Source organism: Periplaneta americana, chromosome 13 (genome assembly GCF_040183065.1).
Source record: "Periplaneta americana isolate PAMFEO1 chromosome 13, P.americana_PAMFEO1_priV1, whole genome shotgun sequence".
NCBI classification, from domain to species: Eukaryota; Metazoa; Arthropoda; class Insecta; order Blattodea; family Blattidae; genus Periplaneta; species Periplaneta americana.
In genome coordinates this window covers 60,903,612-60,921,871 of record NC_091129.1, presented here as the reverse complement: position 1 = coordinate 60,921,871, position 18,260 = coordinate 60,903,612, and the positions used below count along the sequence as shown (strand labels likewise).

The following is an 18,260-nucleotide window of genomic DNA, read 5'->3' as shown; positions in this document are numbered from 1 at the left end:
ATGGATATTGAGATAGTTGTTTTCTTTACAGTCCGACACAGTTTAATAAACTAGTGTGAGAAATGAAGTTTTGCCAATTTAAGGGTTAACTTTACAAATCGGAGCGTATCTCCCATTTCTTCTTCTATGCCGAAACCTAACCGACGTCTGATCTCTTATTTTCCACCACGTCTTTATATGAGAATCATTTCATAAGTCGTATAGCAACTATGTTATATCTTCCGAATAACCGAAAATGTGATTAGTTCAGTATATACTTCTGAAAACCTATTGTACACCATTCGGTATACCATCGCCAGATTTTGTCTGTGTACACTACTAAATATTTTGAATTTCTACTACAAATATCAAACTAAATTTATATCATTCGATCATGGCCACAATATAGAAATACACAATATTTCGCTCCCCCTCATTGAACCAAAATGTTAAGAGGCACAGTTCTAATTTCGGCTCAAGATTGTTTAAAGAGGAATCCGAAACTGAAATTATTAAAGAACAAATTATTAAAAAAAAACAACAAATTCTTGAACTGTTGTTAAAATTATAATCATCATTTGAATTCTTATTCTTTAATTATTGTCACTTTAACAATGTCTCATTCCTAACTTAATATGTTTATGTATATGTAATATTATTTTTTTCACTGTTTATTTTTATGTGTAATTACAATTAACAGTTTACTCGTAGTTGTGATATTTTTTTCGATATAGTTTATTATTTTTCTCACCCGATCTCAAGCATCTTCCTTTTCAGATGTGAATCAGTTATAATTTTATTAATAGAACAATTATTGTGATATGTATAGTGTAAGAAATATATTTTCAGTATGATTTTGAACTTTAACGGAAAGGAATGTTTATCGGTATTTTTTTTCTTTCGTTTTTGTTACTATTGTGTTGTGCTTTTGCGCTATGTTTTATTTTTCATTACATATTTGTATTTGTATTATTTGAATTTCAATAAATCTAAATCTAATAATAATAATAATAATAATAATAATAATAATAATAATAATAATAATAATAATAATAATAATAACATAACCCTACCTTATGCTCATTTCTGTTTTACAAATATTAATTTTAACTTTCCTTCCAAGATCAAAACAGTCGTCATTCAGGACGCAGCGAAGTAGAAACCCTTGAACATGTTTTGGATTATTGCACTAAAGGAGAACTACTGAGGAACAATCGCCACCATAAAGTGAAAAGCTCCATCGCAACCACTCTTCGGAAGGCAAAGTGGGAGGTTTACGAAGAAGCGTACTGCTTGGCTGAGAATGGGTCAACGAGAAGAGCAGACATAGCCATCGATCGCCGGAATCAAAGAAGTCTCATTCTTGACCTTACTGTCCGTTTTGAGAAGGAAGATCAACAAGCCAATAACGTTAACGATGAAAGAAGTCTATTTACAATGCATGTATTTCTCACTTCAGTGAGAGATACAAAATGAATATTAATATATGAGAAGTGAAAGGACTTCTTTTTGGCGCTAGGGGAACTTCATTTAAGTTTAAAAAAACCGCTCTCCTTTCTCTGAAATTTTTTGATAAGGCCATTAACAAAATTTGTCTAATGGTATTGAGAGATTCATTATCCATTTTACACAATCACTTGTATAACACTACGTAATATTATTATTTTTTTACTTAATTTCACTACTTTTAATTGTGCTTTCATCTCATGTTTCTCCGAAATCAAATTGTACTTTATTTTAAAATTTATCATCGTTCTGCATTCTCTCCGCAAATCATATTGTATATTATTTTTAATTTAACCTCTGCTTTGTATTCTGGATCCTAGTGGTCAGCCCTAGATGTCGGCCAGATGTCCCAAATTGTGGAATTAGTAGTATAAATGTGCTTCTATAGCGACTTTTGTCAGTTAAACATTCCCTTTGTGAAAATTTAGAGTAATTTTTTACTTACTTCGCACAAAAAAAGAAATTATAAATAGTCGGGATTTCTATCCTGGTATATACACGTTGAAACGAATACTAGATTGCAGATAAGCGCCTACTTTTTATCAAGGTAAATCGCATTCGTCGAGCAGTGTTCGATCGACGCTATTGCGCCGAATTATTCACAAGTCTGTTCGCTCGCAGTTTGCTCCATTCCACTTATTCCTGTATTCTCAATCGTACAGAATAATACACTGGAGGCCGCATATTTTTATCAACAGCCCGAGCATGTTTTCCATGGTTACACAATACAATGCACCGCAAGACAACCGACTTGGGAGATACTAGCATTACAATAGTCCGTATCTTTTTTTGTTTCCAGACCAATGTTCAAATAGATACAAAGAAAACAAAGAGTTATCGAGCGACTTCTATATAAAAACCGAGAATATTTGCAGACGTTCTTAGAGAAATGAGCGCCTTCTATAAATACCGTTGGCAACATCACCACCATCGCACCACAATCATCATCAGCATCACCATTATCGTATCTACTACTGTCACGAATATCACTACCTCCACTTCTTCTTCTTCTTCTTCTGCTTCTTCTTCTTCATTCTTCCATTATACTCTTATAGTCTGTTCTTTCTTCAGTTCTCGTTGCCTCATCTCAAGTCGTCATACTATCGTTTTCTGGGTCGTCCCTGTCTTCGTCTACCTTTAAGAAGATTATCCTTGCAATTTTAACAATTCTGTTACTATCCATCCTGTTTAAAGATTTTATTGCATTCTTGTTTTCTCCTGTGTACCCATTCCTTAATATTTTCAACTTCACATGTTTCTGTACAAGGAAAGGCCAGACTAAATTGCATTCACACCGAAGAGCCAGGCCAGTAACCTATTCGGAGGTGTAGGCCTAGGCATAGGTGGCTGTTCCTCGACTTTGGAATTCCCTACCGAGTAATGTCAGGGACTGTCAGACATCAAACCAATTTAAGACTAGACTAACGAAATATTTTTCTAACAATTCTTGTTAACAATAATAGCTCTTTCAGGTTTCTCAATATTTAATGGTTATATATATCACAGAATAAATATTTAAATTATCTCATTATTATTATTATTATCATTATCATCATCACTATTTCTTACCAATGTTTATTATTGTCACACTAACATTACTTATCGAACTTTCATTATTTACTTTCATGTTGTTTTATGGTCTAGATATCAATGTAATAACTATGTAACCAATTTATTCTATTAGAATTAGAGTCTGGCTGGGCGGAAGAGAAGACCTACTGGTCTTAGCTCTGCTAGATTAAATAAATAAATAAATTATTATTATTAGTAATTATTATTATTATTATTATTATTATTATTATTATTATTATTATTCTTACCCCAAGTTACCAAATTATCCTATTTGTTTCGTTTTCCTGTTTCAGTTTTGCAATCGAATCTTCAATAGGTCTCAAGTTATTTCAACAAAGTAACTACATGTCCTATTAAATTGTAGAGATGGTAATGACTTGTGCAGCATATAATTGCGCCTGTACAGGTCCCCCCCCCTTGATTATGCGTCTATGGATGACGAACTCAAACAGTTACCTAGCTGAAACTAGCGTTAAGGTAGTTCTCGTGATTTCGGAATTCAGAAGGGATTTTTTGTGGATATGCAGTTAATCATATATGCAAGGCATAACAAAGGCCTCACTAACTAAATATAATCTGTTACAGATTAGATTCGAATATGTATGGTGTATAAACTGAGTACAAAGGAAACTATCCCAGCGCTAGTATAGCCGAAAATTTAATTACAGCATCACCAATTTTCAAAACTATGTCGAGAAAATGGCATCGAAGTATTCATCAATGATCCAGAAATTTCGGCGTTGGAGTTTCCTTTATTTCCTTGTCACACTCAGCCAGTTGAGAGATGCATGAAGCTTCTGACTGAAGCTTCCAGTTCCACTATGAGTAAAAATATAGATGTTTTAATTGATTCAAGAACAGTTTTACCTAGGTTTGAAACAAAATCAGAATACAATGTATAAAAATAAAAAAGTATTAGGCCTATACTGTTGTTTATATTGTTTTTATTTCTGTTTAAATATCCAATTTATGTGAAATAACGTAGAAATATTATTTTCCTCTAGTTTTTATATAAATAATTATTGTGTCATTGCTTCATTTGTAAGTTTTCATTTTAACAGTATTATTGTAATTTTATATTTAGTTACAAGGCCTATTGTGAGGATTTAATTATAATTTACAAGATATCCATGTTTCATTGTTACCTACGTATAATTACTCAGGAAATTTTAAAGATCTGAAACATGAGTTAACATTTTTCGTTGCATTTTTTCAAACATTCATTTTATGCGAAAGAGCGAAAAACCATGTTCTTTCTCTTACTTTTTGTATAAGTAGCTGCCAATTTGTGACTATTTATGTGAATTTTTCCTTTTTATGGGATTACATAATTGTATTTTTATTAATCTGTAAATTAAAGTATTATATAAAGGCATGGTGGGCCTATATTCTCGTTTTACTAGTAAATAAACTTACCGAACTTAAGAAGAATTTCTAGAACATAAGGCTCGGTAGCCTATGGCCCTCAACATATTAATCACAAACTCAACGCTATTATATTTAATGTTTCTGTAAGACACAACTTTCTCACACTACTACAGTTTTCAAATCAATAAAAGTTATATAACCCATGTTTTCACTCCACCCAAATGAAGGGTACTGTCAGACAAAGTGCAAAATACTATCAAGGGACGTAAACATATTGTCATGAATAAACATTTTTTAAAAAGAGCAGTGTCCTTTTTTTCTGCCAACTTCTTTGTTTCAGTCTTACTTAATACATGTTTCAGTAACTTCTAACTTCAATTTCCTCACAAAAACGTCGACAGTAAAATTATCCTATAATTTCATGTAACATTTATATCAGGCTTATCTTTAAGTTATTTCATGTTGTACTACAAAACAAGCCATTAAAACATGACACTTGCAAAATTAGATCTATTAAAACTTTTTTATCTTAATACATTCTAGAATAGACTGTCATATTCGTAATCTTTGTAATAAATTGCATGTACTTATAGCATACTGTGTAATGTTTTGCCCAAGATCAGCTGATCGGATAGAGCTGAGAGAGCTGTTATTTTGGTGCTTCGTTCATCCGGTAGAGTAGTATTGAACGCCCTCTCTATTTACCTTAATACTCGAAGATCATAAACATGGGTGGGCAACTCCTGCTCACAAAGTGCTAAAAAAACTTGAGAGAGAGAAAGACAGACGGAGCCAGTCGCAGCAGTTACAATTTGTTTGCAGTTTCGCTGCAAAAGCAGTTCAATGCCACAGTGCCCTCTGGCGGCTCATGCATGTGGTCGTGATATCTACTCCATGATTTGAATTTCGGAATGACGCATGGTAAAATAATTATAGTAATTTTAGTCAGACTGTACCTAAGTACACATAACAAAATTGTATTATTTTCTAGCTTTGTAAATTAGTTTAGTATTAGAAAGACAAACTGAATACAACCTGTTTAATATACAACAAACATATCTGCAACACTTATTTATTATTGCACTATTTGTTAATACTGTATTTGTTATTTTAAACGTAGACCGTGAGAATTTACAAGCCTTTATACATTAAAGAGTATTCCTCTGTTCTCAGAAAAGCAATAATCTGTATTCGCAAACAATCAGAAATTCAAGGATGTAATTTTTTTAATGAAATAAACTTACTTCTGAGCTCTTTCTGTACATTGAGAGCTTTTACACGTCTTTCTTGTACTAAACTATGTCCCAAGCACATAATGTGGAAGCAAAGAGTATATTTGGAAATTCTGACATAGGCAGCATTACGAACAGTTCGATTCCCGATTTCGCTGGAATCTGAGTGGCGTGCTGTTCTGTACATTTATCAATTCAAATTATAAACTTTCAGGATCGTCTATCGACTGTAAGGCAAAAGGATTTCAGAAAAATCTCAATTCCTTTTCAATTGTCACTGTTTCTTCAAACTTATCAGTGAATTCTGCTGTAGGTCTTGAAGTAGAGTCTTATACTTGATAAAAAGATTTTCTTATGACTCTTCGAGATAGTTTATAGTCAAAGAAAGTGAAGTTGTTTATGTCCTACATGATACTGCCACATTTCAGTTTTATCCATAAATGCTCTTAGTCGATCATATTATGTCGTGCAATTCTGTAACTCGCACGCACAACGTGCTAACGATATTTGATATCAGTCTCACCTTGTTGATATCCCATTTTTACCTTCAGCTATTCTGAAGCAGATCTAGACAATAGTATTCTTTACTAAAATCTTCATTGTGTTTATTTGTAACACAAAATGTCATGCGTCAGAAAGTTTAATAGAACATAATGCAAGCTTTATCTCCCTTCTTAATAAAAAATCTCTCTCTTTCGGCTCATCACTAAAGGGAAATGATGTGGGGATTATATTGTTTTTCACTTCAAACGAGCAGACACTTAACTGAAGACGCTAGCGAACTTGCTTGTCGTAAGAACCGCATACAGACACTACAGCTAGTACAGAGTCCGTTCTACCTGCACTGAGGTTGTGTTGACACTTTGATAGTGCGAGTTGCCCACCCATGATCATAACCATTCACGTCATCATAATCGTCCACGTTATCAGAATCATCCACACCGTCACAATATGGACATCATCATCAAAATCATCCACGTCAGCACCACCATCACCATCACCATCATCGCCTACAGTATAATCAGTGTTATCACAATTACCATCATTAATACAATCGCCATGATTCTGAATGTAACTACATGTCACATGAACGATATTATCATCACTACCACTACAAAATCATTATCGTCAAGAACATCACTATCATTAGGCCTACTACTATAATCACCACAATCACTCTTAGTACCATCACCACTTCCGTCATCGGCATTGTCATCAATTGCAATAATACTTTAATTTAATCTACATATCATAACAATCTCCACTGCTATCTTCATCAAAATCAAGCATCATCATTGCTGTCGTCAAGAATGTATAGGTCTCGCAACCACGGATTACCGACGGAAGGAGTGCGAATCAAACACTGCGATAAGGAAGAGCGGGCGACAGGAAAGGTCACGAGATAACTTGAATGATATTCGAGAGTACAGTCGGAAGAGAAATGACATCGATAGAATCAGTCTCTTGCGTTGTGATAGTTACATTACGACTTTAGTTTGTTCCATTGCATGTGAATACGTGTCTTGTATCGCACGGTATTATTATTTCATTCGTAAACATATGTTGCGCGTTAATTAGCTTCGAATTTTTCTCTGGCTACGTTCTTTATTTCCACAACAATGTCCTCATTTGTTCATCTTCTTGGAAGAGAGAGTACTTCCATCGGCCCGCACCTCTCCCCCCTCGGAGTGCCTAGATACACACGTCAAAACAGACAGCAACGCCACCATTGGTTTTCGATAATCGTTTCTTACGCGAGCTATACCGTAAGCTTAGTTTCCTTCATCAGCATCACTGTTATAAAATTCACCATTTTGTTATTAATTTCGTTATCCCGAACACCAGAATCATAATAACATCCACCATCATCTCCAATATTATATCATCACTATATTAGTGTTTTTTTCCTTTTATTAGATTGTTTACTCCTAGTGCTTACTTATTTACTTATGGCTTTTACGGAACCAGGAGGTTCATTGCCGCCCTCACATAAACCCGCCATCGGTCCCTATCCTGTGCAAGATTAATCTCTTTACTCCTATCAATAATTTTAATTACCTTCACACAGAGCATCTATTAAGACAATATTGAGCATCACATTGACAATGGACAAACATCCATGCCCTAAATAAAATTCGAAATCACGGCTGTCTTTTCCACCCTCCCTCATGAAAACACCGCACTGACTTTCACATACATCACGGCCGGTAGCCAATTCTGCTAGTTTCTATAACAACGCGGCTTTTAATGGGAGAACAAAGTTTCACTTCAAGAATATATTAAAGATTTATATTCCCTTCTGTCTTGGAATGAGAACTTGAAACCTTATCTATCTTGAGATATTCATTTTTACAAACAAATATATCTTCTTGTAGTTCTATTTCGGAACAACCAGGACGTTTTAATGATCCCCAGGCGCTCGTTAAGTTAATAAATACTCCGAGCTTCTGAGAAATAAAACATTCTCTGCAGTAAAATATCGATGTACGTGCAGTGTTAACGTCAGATATTGAATGTGACTGGATTTATTGAAATAGAAACTAAATGAATATTATATTCCATCTCACAACATAGTAATTTATGATCGTGCACCAAAATTAGAACGTATTGTTTCAACATCTTTATGGTTAGTTGAAAATATTCACCACTGTAAAGTTAGGTTTACATTTACGTGTGTTGCGAAATGATCGTAACAACTGTCACAAAACCCATAAATTTCCTCTACTTTGTTAAATTAGTAATAAACAGAACTGTTCATATAGCGTGGCTCGAGGTCGCTGTAATGCGGACTGATTACCCGAGGGACAGCATTAAACTCCCACTGTGGCTTCAGTTCCTAGTAAAAAGCACATCAATCATGGAATTATTTACACTTACGCAGTATTGTCTGTAAATGACAGGTTGGACCCACAGACACCTAAGTGCAAGCCTTCCTAAATGAATGATATATTGCTTCACTTATTGAAGAACAGAATGCGGGAGACCGCTACCATAACATGATATTTATTGAATCCATGTGAAATTGATAACAAAAAGAGAATTTTGATAGGCACAAATTTAGCTCTCCACTTACCTTCTCTTAGACTTAGCTGTTACAAAGAAAATCGACAAGTGCATAGCTTTACAATGCGGCATACATTTACGTAGAACTATACTTCGTGTCCGAAATCTGTGGAGTTAGATGGAGAGAAGCGAATGGGCGGATCCTAGCAGTGCGGGAGTGTGTTGCGGACAGCATCGGCTTGCGCCCACTAAGGACAGAATAGATACTGTCGTATCTTAACATTTTGATAGTGAGTTGAGACAGAAATTATCATAAAATTTACTTAGTCTTACGTTAAAAAAGTGTAAAATTGTTAAAAAAAAAAGGCATATACCTTCGACAGACGGCGCGTTTCAACGCTTTGTCACGTCATCTTCAGTGTCTCTTGAACCACTGGTGATCTTGACTCTATGATGTGCATTTGTCGATGGGGGTGTGTTGTTCCTATGTTGGGGGTTGGCTGTTTGTGTGTTATGATGTATTATGACGTCGAATAATGTGTGTATTGAACTGCAGTTGTGTGTTAAGTATATATTGTGGGTATGCTATTGTATTCTTATATATCTCATACTGTTCTAGGATGTTTAATTGTGAACTTTTTGGTGTGATGTGTAAAATTTCCATATCTGTTTCTATATTATTGTAGTCATGATTATTGTTGATAATGTGGTCTGCATAATTTGATGTGATGTAGAACAGTATGAAATATATAAGAATACAATAGCATACCCACAATATATACTTAACACACAATTGTAGTTCAATACACACACATTATTCGACGTCATAATACATCATAGCACACAAACAGCCAGCCCCCACCATAGGAACAACGCACCCCCCACCCCTACCATCGACAAATGCACATCATAGAGTCAAGATCACCAGTGGTTCAAGAGACACTGAAGATGACGTGACATAGCGTTGAAACGGGCAGTCTGTCGAAGGTATATGCCTTTTTTAACAATTTTACACTTTTTTAACGTAAGACTAAGTAAATTTTATGGTTTTAACAAAGTGTTAACGAGAACTTTAATCAATGACAGAAATTATCCCCTCTCTGCAGTCGTTCGCTCCCTTCAAGCAATGCCTTTCCTCCAGAGCTGTCATTGGACTGGTCCTCTCCACTTACCACTTAGGCACAGGACTTGTTTCGTCTTCTTACCATGCTACATATCTTTATGTAAAATATGTTTTTGAAGACCAGCGCACGGAGAAAGGAGAACAAGGATAATACAGGAGCACAGAGGGAACACAGGGAATACAAGGAGAATTCAGGGAGTACAAGAGAATTCAAGATGTACAAGGGGAATACAAGGAGATCAAGGGGGATAAGAGGAGAAGAAGGGGAATACTAAGAGAACAAGGGCGTTTCATTTTTCTGTGACATTCGATTCCCAAGTTACCCCTCATACCTACGGAGAAGAAATACTTACGAGTATTTCTGTACAGTTTTAAAAGCACTTTCTAGTTATCTTGAAGCTTTGAATGACCATGAGAGAAAGTTTAGAACAGAATGAACAAAATTTCTCCATACTCATACCTTCTACTCAAATGAGGAATAGTTTATGCTGATAAATTTAATTAATCTGCATACTATTACATTGTATATTTTTGTACAATTTTTTACTTGTTTGACATATCAGAGTTACAATATTGATATAAGATCTACTGGATGTAGCAAATAAAATTAAACAGAAAATAATTGAAAGTTCTTGAGTTACAGTACACTCGTAGTTTTGATTCAATACGCAGAGAGAGGTCACACACAAATACGTCTTTCAACATAGTTCACTTTATGTTATCAAATATTCAAGAGATTTCTTAGGAAATCCTGATATTATCACTAAAGATACTTACTAGGATTGTAACGGTGGGGACCGATAGGGTGCGCTACGATGGTTTCAAGTTGACTATCCGTCCACCAGTCAGTACTCTACATGCGTAAACCGTGTACCTACTGAATAATAATGCCGAAGGTTAACTGTTCTCAATCGCATATTTTTTTAGCGGAATTTGGTGAGTGTTTTGAGGTGAGTGACGGGAAAATTACATGTAAATTATGTAACACAAAAATACGAGGTGACAAGCGATATTATATACCGAGACATTGCAGCACAAGAAAAGAAAGAAGGAAACTCAAACCTACGAGTAATTCTATGATAATTCTTCTGCATATAAAGAAAGGTACGTAGAAATATATCTTTGTAATACTATGTAGCGTATATTTACTTTTAGAGCGGTTCAGATTTGTTTGTGTGCACCCTGTTATCGCGTGATCGATCGCAGAACCAAGTCAATGTTCTCGTACTACCTTATGACCCCGGCCTATATACCATGTTGCCCAACATCACAAGTTTAATAATTACCTATCGGTAAGTGAAATATATTAAATGAAGGAATGTATAAAAATCGTCAACACCATCATGTTTACCATAAACACCAGCATACTCTTATAATCATACAATCATGCTTTCGAACATAACCATGAAAACCACTCTCATCAAGTCATCATAATAACTATCGCGATAATCACATAATACTGCGTCATTTAGTCTCTACGAACCTTATTGTAATGGTCGTTATTAACAAAATATAGTCCACACCTGTGGAGTAACGGTCAGCGCGTCTGGCCAAAAAACCAGGTGCCCTAGGTTCAAATTACGGTCGGGGCAAGTTACCTGGTTGAGGTTTTTTTCCAGGGTTTTCCCTCAACCCTTTACGAGCAAATGCTGGGTAAATTTCGGTGCTGGACCCCGGACTCATTTCACCGGCATTATCACCTTCATATCATTCAGACGCCAAATAACCTAGATGTTGATACAGCGTCGTAAAATAACCCAATAATATATATATATATATATATATATATATATATATATATATAGAGAGAGAGAGAGAGAGAGAGAGAGAGAGTCCATCACATATGAAAATGGCTGACCTTCGAATGTATCTACACGTGGCACTGTTTAAATAAACATTTTAATCATTTTCAAATTTTATCAGTGAATAGATTACTGGTAGAATTGTGTTTACTCTATTCTGTATTGCATTCATAAATTAATTTAATTCTACTAAAATTTTATCAGGCTATAAAATATTACATTTCTCCATTAAAACTGTTTGTAGCCAACATCAGATTCCTTACACACAAGTTTCCTCTGCTAACTACTTCCTTGAACCAGAAAAGAAATGAGACTATTCATGCGAAGCATTGCCAGAGTTTAGAAACGTATTATTGAAGTTTGTAAAGTGAATCCAGAATTTGCATTCTCTCTTTTTTTCCGTACCAACAGCGTATCTTGTACCTCTATCTTCTTTCTGTTCGCCAGCAGACTTCTGATGACACAGACTATAAACATTTAGAAGTAATGGATAACTATAGCTTTGTCTTTTATTCTGCATTATGAAATGTATCTACTGAAGACGAGATGAAAGAGACAACAATTCAGTAGGACCTCTTAGTTGAAACCTTCAGATAAATTGATAATTTTTCTATGCAATAAATATTTTCTATAAAATGTTTTTAGTCAAGTTTAATACATCTGAATTTATGCAACTTCATACTTCGCATGCAATCATTTGATAGCTCTATCTCGTTGTGGTGTCAGCATTACATATCACTTCAATTCACATTACCATGGTTTAAGAGAATTTGACCCCGGTATATTTTTCTTTCTGTAGCTTCTTGTAGATCCCTTATAGGTTATAACACGATGAAATGTAATTACTGTAGGTGAGAATCCAAAAATGAATTCTAGTTTAGAATGTAATGGAAACATTAAGTAAGTAAACATAGAAACTTTCTCAACACATATATTTTTTCAGAGTATGTTATTAACTAAAACCTTGAAATTATGAACACGTTTAATTTCATTATTGTCACTGATGAGGTAGTTATGTATCTACATACTGAGTGTCTCAGGATAAATGTAAAATACTTCAGGATAATGTAGTTTGGGTTAACCGAGATCGATTTAACCTTATAGGACTATGTTCGAAATGTAAAGATTGAAATGTTATTGAGGGCGAACTTTTAAATAGAGAGGGGCATTATAGGTGTATTTCTAAATTTTAAAACATTGTGATATGATACATTATAGAAAATGCTGCATCTTGTGTTGTTCCAATATGTTTATTTCATAATTAAGTACAAACTCAATAAGAAAAAATAATTATACAAAGCACATTACTACGGTTGCCTTTCTTATGAATTCCATGAATTGTAAATTCATATTAGGTATCGGTACCGGTTCTCTTTCCGATCCCAATGAAACACTTGGTAGCTTGCCAGTTTCGAATAACATCTGGTAAACATGGGAAAACACACAACTATATGGACCCCTTTGATTGGGAAAATGTCGTCTGTATTCCTCAACAGCAGCCAATGAATTGTGTTCGTAAAATAAATAAACAAAAAGCATGTGTGTTTATTCACTATGCGAATACACGAATTAAATGTCAAGTGCCATGTATTCTGTTCTGTGTGTTGCGCAGGTATTGTGGTGCTCAGATGCTGGTGTGTGCTAAAGATCTGGCTTAACATGTCAAGTAAAGTACACGGAACCGCAAGACGTACAGTACTTCTCGCCTTCAATTTTTCCCCAACCGTTAGTCTTCGGACATAAGGTATATCAGATTTAATCAAAGTAGATTAACCCAAACTACATTATTCTCAAATACTCTACATTCCTCCGAGGCAACCTGTATATACAAGAACATTAAAAATTCAAGTTTTATTAGAATGTGTAAGAAAGACAGCGAACATTCTGTCTAAGTCTTCATTAATTTTAAAAATAAAAGCTGTTTCTTTAAAATAACTTATTTCATACTTTCACACAACGTACCGGTAAATATACTAATTCTGTTGTAGTTGTTTCGTACTTTAGAATAAATACAGAGTAATTGTTGATGTTTGTTAAAGATGTTTATATCAAGATAAGAAATTAAAGCAGTATAAAAGAAATTACCAAAGAATTGTAAGTACAATGACGTGAATGAAGTATCCTTGAAGACAGAATATTGAATAACAGGCTAGTAAATTTTTAAGAAAAAATCATCCTGCAGAAAGAAGGTATCAAGGAAGATTCCAAAACATTGAAGGTCTTCAATAACTTTCATTACAGTATCAGGCTACAAATCTATAACAAATATGAGGAAGAGGAAATAGCTATGATCATGATTAAAAACTTACCTTAACACGCAGCATCATTTCTTTCCCTTCCAAAACAAAGATGGCACAGCGCACGATCTGTAAACAGAAGTTACAAATCTGAATAACTGTTACATCAGTATAACTATGTGTACAAGACTAAGCTAAATTTTTGAACGTGGTAAGCATAAAAGGACAAGACAGGCTGAAAACTAACTGTAAGTGCCATTTTGGAAGTGATATCAACTGCTGTATGGTGTATGAAAAAAATATGGACGGAACAAGCCAGATAGTACAGTAAGTGAATTACATTTTAAGGGAGGCTTAAAGGTTCTAACCGACAATTTTTGAAATTATCATTTTTGTACATTATCCGAAAAATGAATCATCCTCTTACTTAATTTGGTGTTTGATTTATAAAAATATTCGAATAAAAACGATTTCAAAATCATTTATTTTATTTTTATTTTCCACTTTAAATGTTTACTTCAAATGCTTTTCTTAATTCGAATTATTTTTTTTACATAGGCTATACCCCATTTTCTCAAAAAATATTAGGTACATCTGCATGAAATTTTTATCACATAATTCAAAAAGTATTGTGTTATTGTTCATATAAGTTATTTATATTAAATTTTCATAAATAGTTAATCTTTATACGAATGGAAGTCTGAAAATTTGTTTAAAAAATAAAAGACATACCATAAGAAAATTGGACATATTTTATCTAATTAGTATAAAAATTATTGATGACCAGTGTATTGATCAGGAACGAATAAACATCCTGTAAAAATCACATTTAAAGCTAATAGTTTCATTGATATGACTGTTTTAATATTGATAACATAGAGTTTTAAATCTCTCTTTAGACAGATTTTAAATGTAATATGTGGTTAAGAATATCGATGAAGTAATTAGTTTTCAAAGCTTGATACTACTTTCTGTCAATATTACATAAATTACTATAATATAATAATAATAATAATAATAATAATAATAATAATAATAATAATAGTAATATAATCGTCATTACTTTCATAAGCAGCAGCAGTACAATCACCATTCATTATCATCATCATAGTTCTTGCTGTAGCCAATTACGGTTCAGTGTCTAAACAGAAAATCAATTAAGTCAAGTTTTATTAAGTTTTGGGTAAATACAGGAAGTGTACTCTTTTGTAGTACAACATTCTGCATTCTTCGTATGCGCTAGAAAAGAAACTTCTCTTGCTTTTATCTCACTGTGATCGTTATAATGATGATTCTCATCATTCAACTTCCTACATGTAACCTGTTACTTTCTCAATCTAACGTCACTTGCGCTGTTTTATACATGTCTTCCTTTATTTTACTACACGGCTCAAATGTTTTGGAATTCAGTTGATCTCCGTCTTCTTTCTAAATGTACTCAATATATTTAACATGCTAGTACCTGGACAAACTCATATTCTAGACATCTGTTGGAGTAAATATTTCCTAGGAGTTGTAGATACAACGTAAATTCAGTTCGCATCTTCCACATTGCAAATTTAATGTAAACAAAGATGGCTATCTAGCGTATTAGTCTCTGTTAGTTCTCTGAAAGTAACTTTCAGTAGTTTAACGAGTTCGACACTACGGTGGAATATGAAACGACAGAGCCTTCGGATATTACGTATGTGTACGGCATCACACAAGGAAACATCAGAGGCGAAACGGATTATCAAGATCAATATCCTAATAGGCGACAACCAGCATGGGTTCCCCATCTTATTTAGGTCGTTTTATGTTCTTGTGTCCCTGAAAATTATTAACATGGTCACTGTTACACCCGGTGTATGATTTAGTGGATAACGGGCAATTGATTGAATAATAGTAGATAAGACGGAAGTCCTCAAGTGAACTTGCCGAACAGATTCCAATTAGATATGCTGTAATTTAAATTTCGGTTCCCAACAAGAGACGTCAGTGCTCCAGTCGGTCTGATAATGGTGTATTTAAAACAAGAACACTTGTGGGATTAAACCACACGCCATGTTTTGCTGTTCATGTGATAAACATCCAACCAATACTAACAAGGGACTTTGCAAATAATGGTTATATGCAACAACATCCGAGAGACAAGCCCCGTAAATTAATTTAAAGAGGACCTCCTTCGTCTGTACAAACAGTACGAATCAGTCATTGTACTAAAGTGGTAACATAATAACAGACGTGCTTAAACAAGTAACAATTGATGTCTTTGTTGCTTTAATTTAGCGCGCTGTTACTTTATGTTTTGCTTGGTGAGCGACTATCAACGAGTAATGACAGCAAAAGTGGCATAAATATCGACTTGGAGACACCGGCGACGTATCTCTGGCTATAGATACTTTTGCCAACTGATCTGGAGCTGCGATCGGGTTGGGTTCGACTCCCTCTTGGGCTGATTTCCTGGTTGGATTTTTTTCGAGGTTTTCCCCATTTGTACGACGAATTTCAGGTAATTAAGTTACAGGAGTATTAGCGCACAGCGATGTTTGACTGGAAACATCAAGGTAGCAGCTCTATCACCAGTTTACCCTGCGCATCGCTTCTAACGAGGCCAGGAGATATCTTTATTACTGAAATCTTTAAAGTAACAGCCGGACTTTAGTGCGTATGACCGCGAAACCAGGTGACCCGGGTTCGAATCCCGATCGGGGCAAGTCACTTTGTTGAGTTTTTTTTTTTTTTCCCAGGATTTTCCCTCAATCCAATATGAGCAAATGCTGGGTAACTATCGGTGCTGAACCCCGGACTCATTTCACCGGCATTATCACCTTCATTCCATTCAGGCTCTAAATAATCTGAGATGTTTATACAGCGTCATAAAATAATCCACTAAAAACAACTGGAAACAAGAATCCTGGATCTCATCTCACTAAATAACATCTCCCTATCACCAATTCCATCTATGCTAAGTAACTTAGTAGTTGATTCAGCTTCGTTAAATAATCGACTAAATAGCAACGATTTAACATTCATTGTTTGGAAGATTTTGAGCAAACCATAATTTGTATCGCCTCATTGTCAGCTTCATGGCTAAAATATCTGTTATACACTAGGCTTTCATTTCAAAGCTTCCTAGGCTAAATAATTGTGGACCATTCTCGATCTCACAGTTCGTTTTGAGAACAGCGAGGAACAACCGAGAGAAGTCTGCAAAGAAAAACGGGCAATTTATCTGCCATGCTGCAGCGATTTGGGGACCAAATATAACATCAAGATATGGGACGTTATAGGAATTATGATTGGGGCTAGAGGCACAATCCCACGGGAGTCCTTAGAAGTCTTCCGAAAATTAAAAGTTTCTAACAGCACCCTGGACATGATAACCTCCACTGCACTGAAGTCATCGATTAGCATAATTAATCATCACTTATATTCTTTATAAAATGTAATTTGTCTTCCAACCTAAATTATTTGTTCCATTTCCAATAAATTTGTCAATGATAGCCTAGCTAACTAGGGTTTCTATTAAAGAAAAAATTGAATTAAATATAAATATTAATTTAGAATTGATTAGGAGGCCGATTATTAAACCTTGGTTGGGACGGCTATCAACTATCTTTCAATTAAATATAATTTAAACGAAAAACACGTCAGTTTATAAACTGTGTAGGACGTTTAAAATCAGTGTTATTTGCATTTTAGGATTCTTCCCATCCTTCTTTGAAATTTCAAATGACATCTCTATATTATGATACTTAAATATGAAAGAGTATTTAGATTCATTTTTTTTCACATCGTTTGTTTTGTACCATCGTCTGGCAATCTGGATTGTTGTTATTGTCAGTTGGTTGTAAGTTGAAAAAACAGTTTATTTTGGGTTACATTCTAAATGCAATGCATTAAATTTACTGAATTAAATGTTCAAAATATTCTCCATTGTTGATTAGACAGTAATACAGCCTATTTCGGAACTGTTTTACGGATTATTTACAGCTAATTTTTGTGTGTAATTATTTACATTTAGTTTCTTCATTATTTTATAGTTATTATTGTTCAGTACCATATCATTGACAAACCTGAATTAACGTACCATATTGTATCTCACACCAGCTGCTCAAAATAATGGCCACCAACAATCAATGCAAGCATCAAATCGGTGTACGAGATTCTGCCGCACCTTTTCAAATTCCTGGCATGTTTCGAATCACATCACAGGCGACTAATTCCATGTCCGTGTCTACTGCGATGTCATACTGCACACAAGTGATTTTAGATATCCCCATACGAAATAATCGAGCGGATTCAGGTCGGATGACCTAGTAGGCTATGGAACCGGGCCGCCTCTTCCAATCCACCCACCAGGAAATGTTGGATCCAGATATATCAGTACTGGGCCATCATACATCAAATGGTATGAAAGGATCTATCGTTGATTCATAGCATGTTCTATCATGTG

The 18,260-nt window shown here is 34.5% G+C and overlaps 1 protein-coding gene across 1 annotated transcript in view; it reads right to left on the bottom strand.

The window, feature by feature from the left end:
• Positions 1-18,260, bottom strand: part of LOC138711999 (probable G-protein coupled receptor No18) — a 1,860,709-nt gene that overhangs the window by 1,125,302 nt on the left and 717,147 nt on the right. Inside the window, exon 3 of the mRNA XM_069843351.1 lies at positions 13,895-13,951. The gene's annotated coding sequence lies outside the window, so the exon portion shown is untranslated. The remainder of the gene's footprint in view (positions 1-13,894; positions 13,952-18,260) is intronic.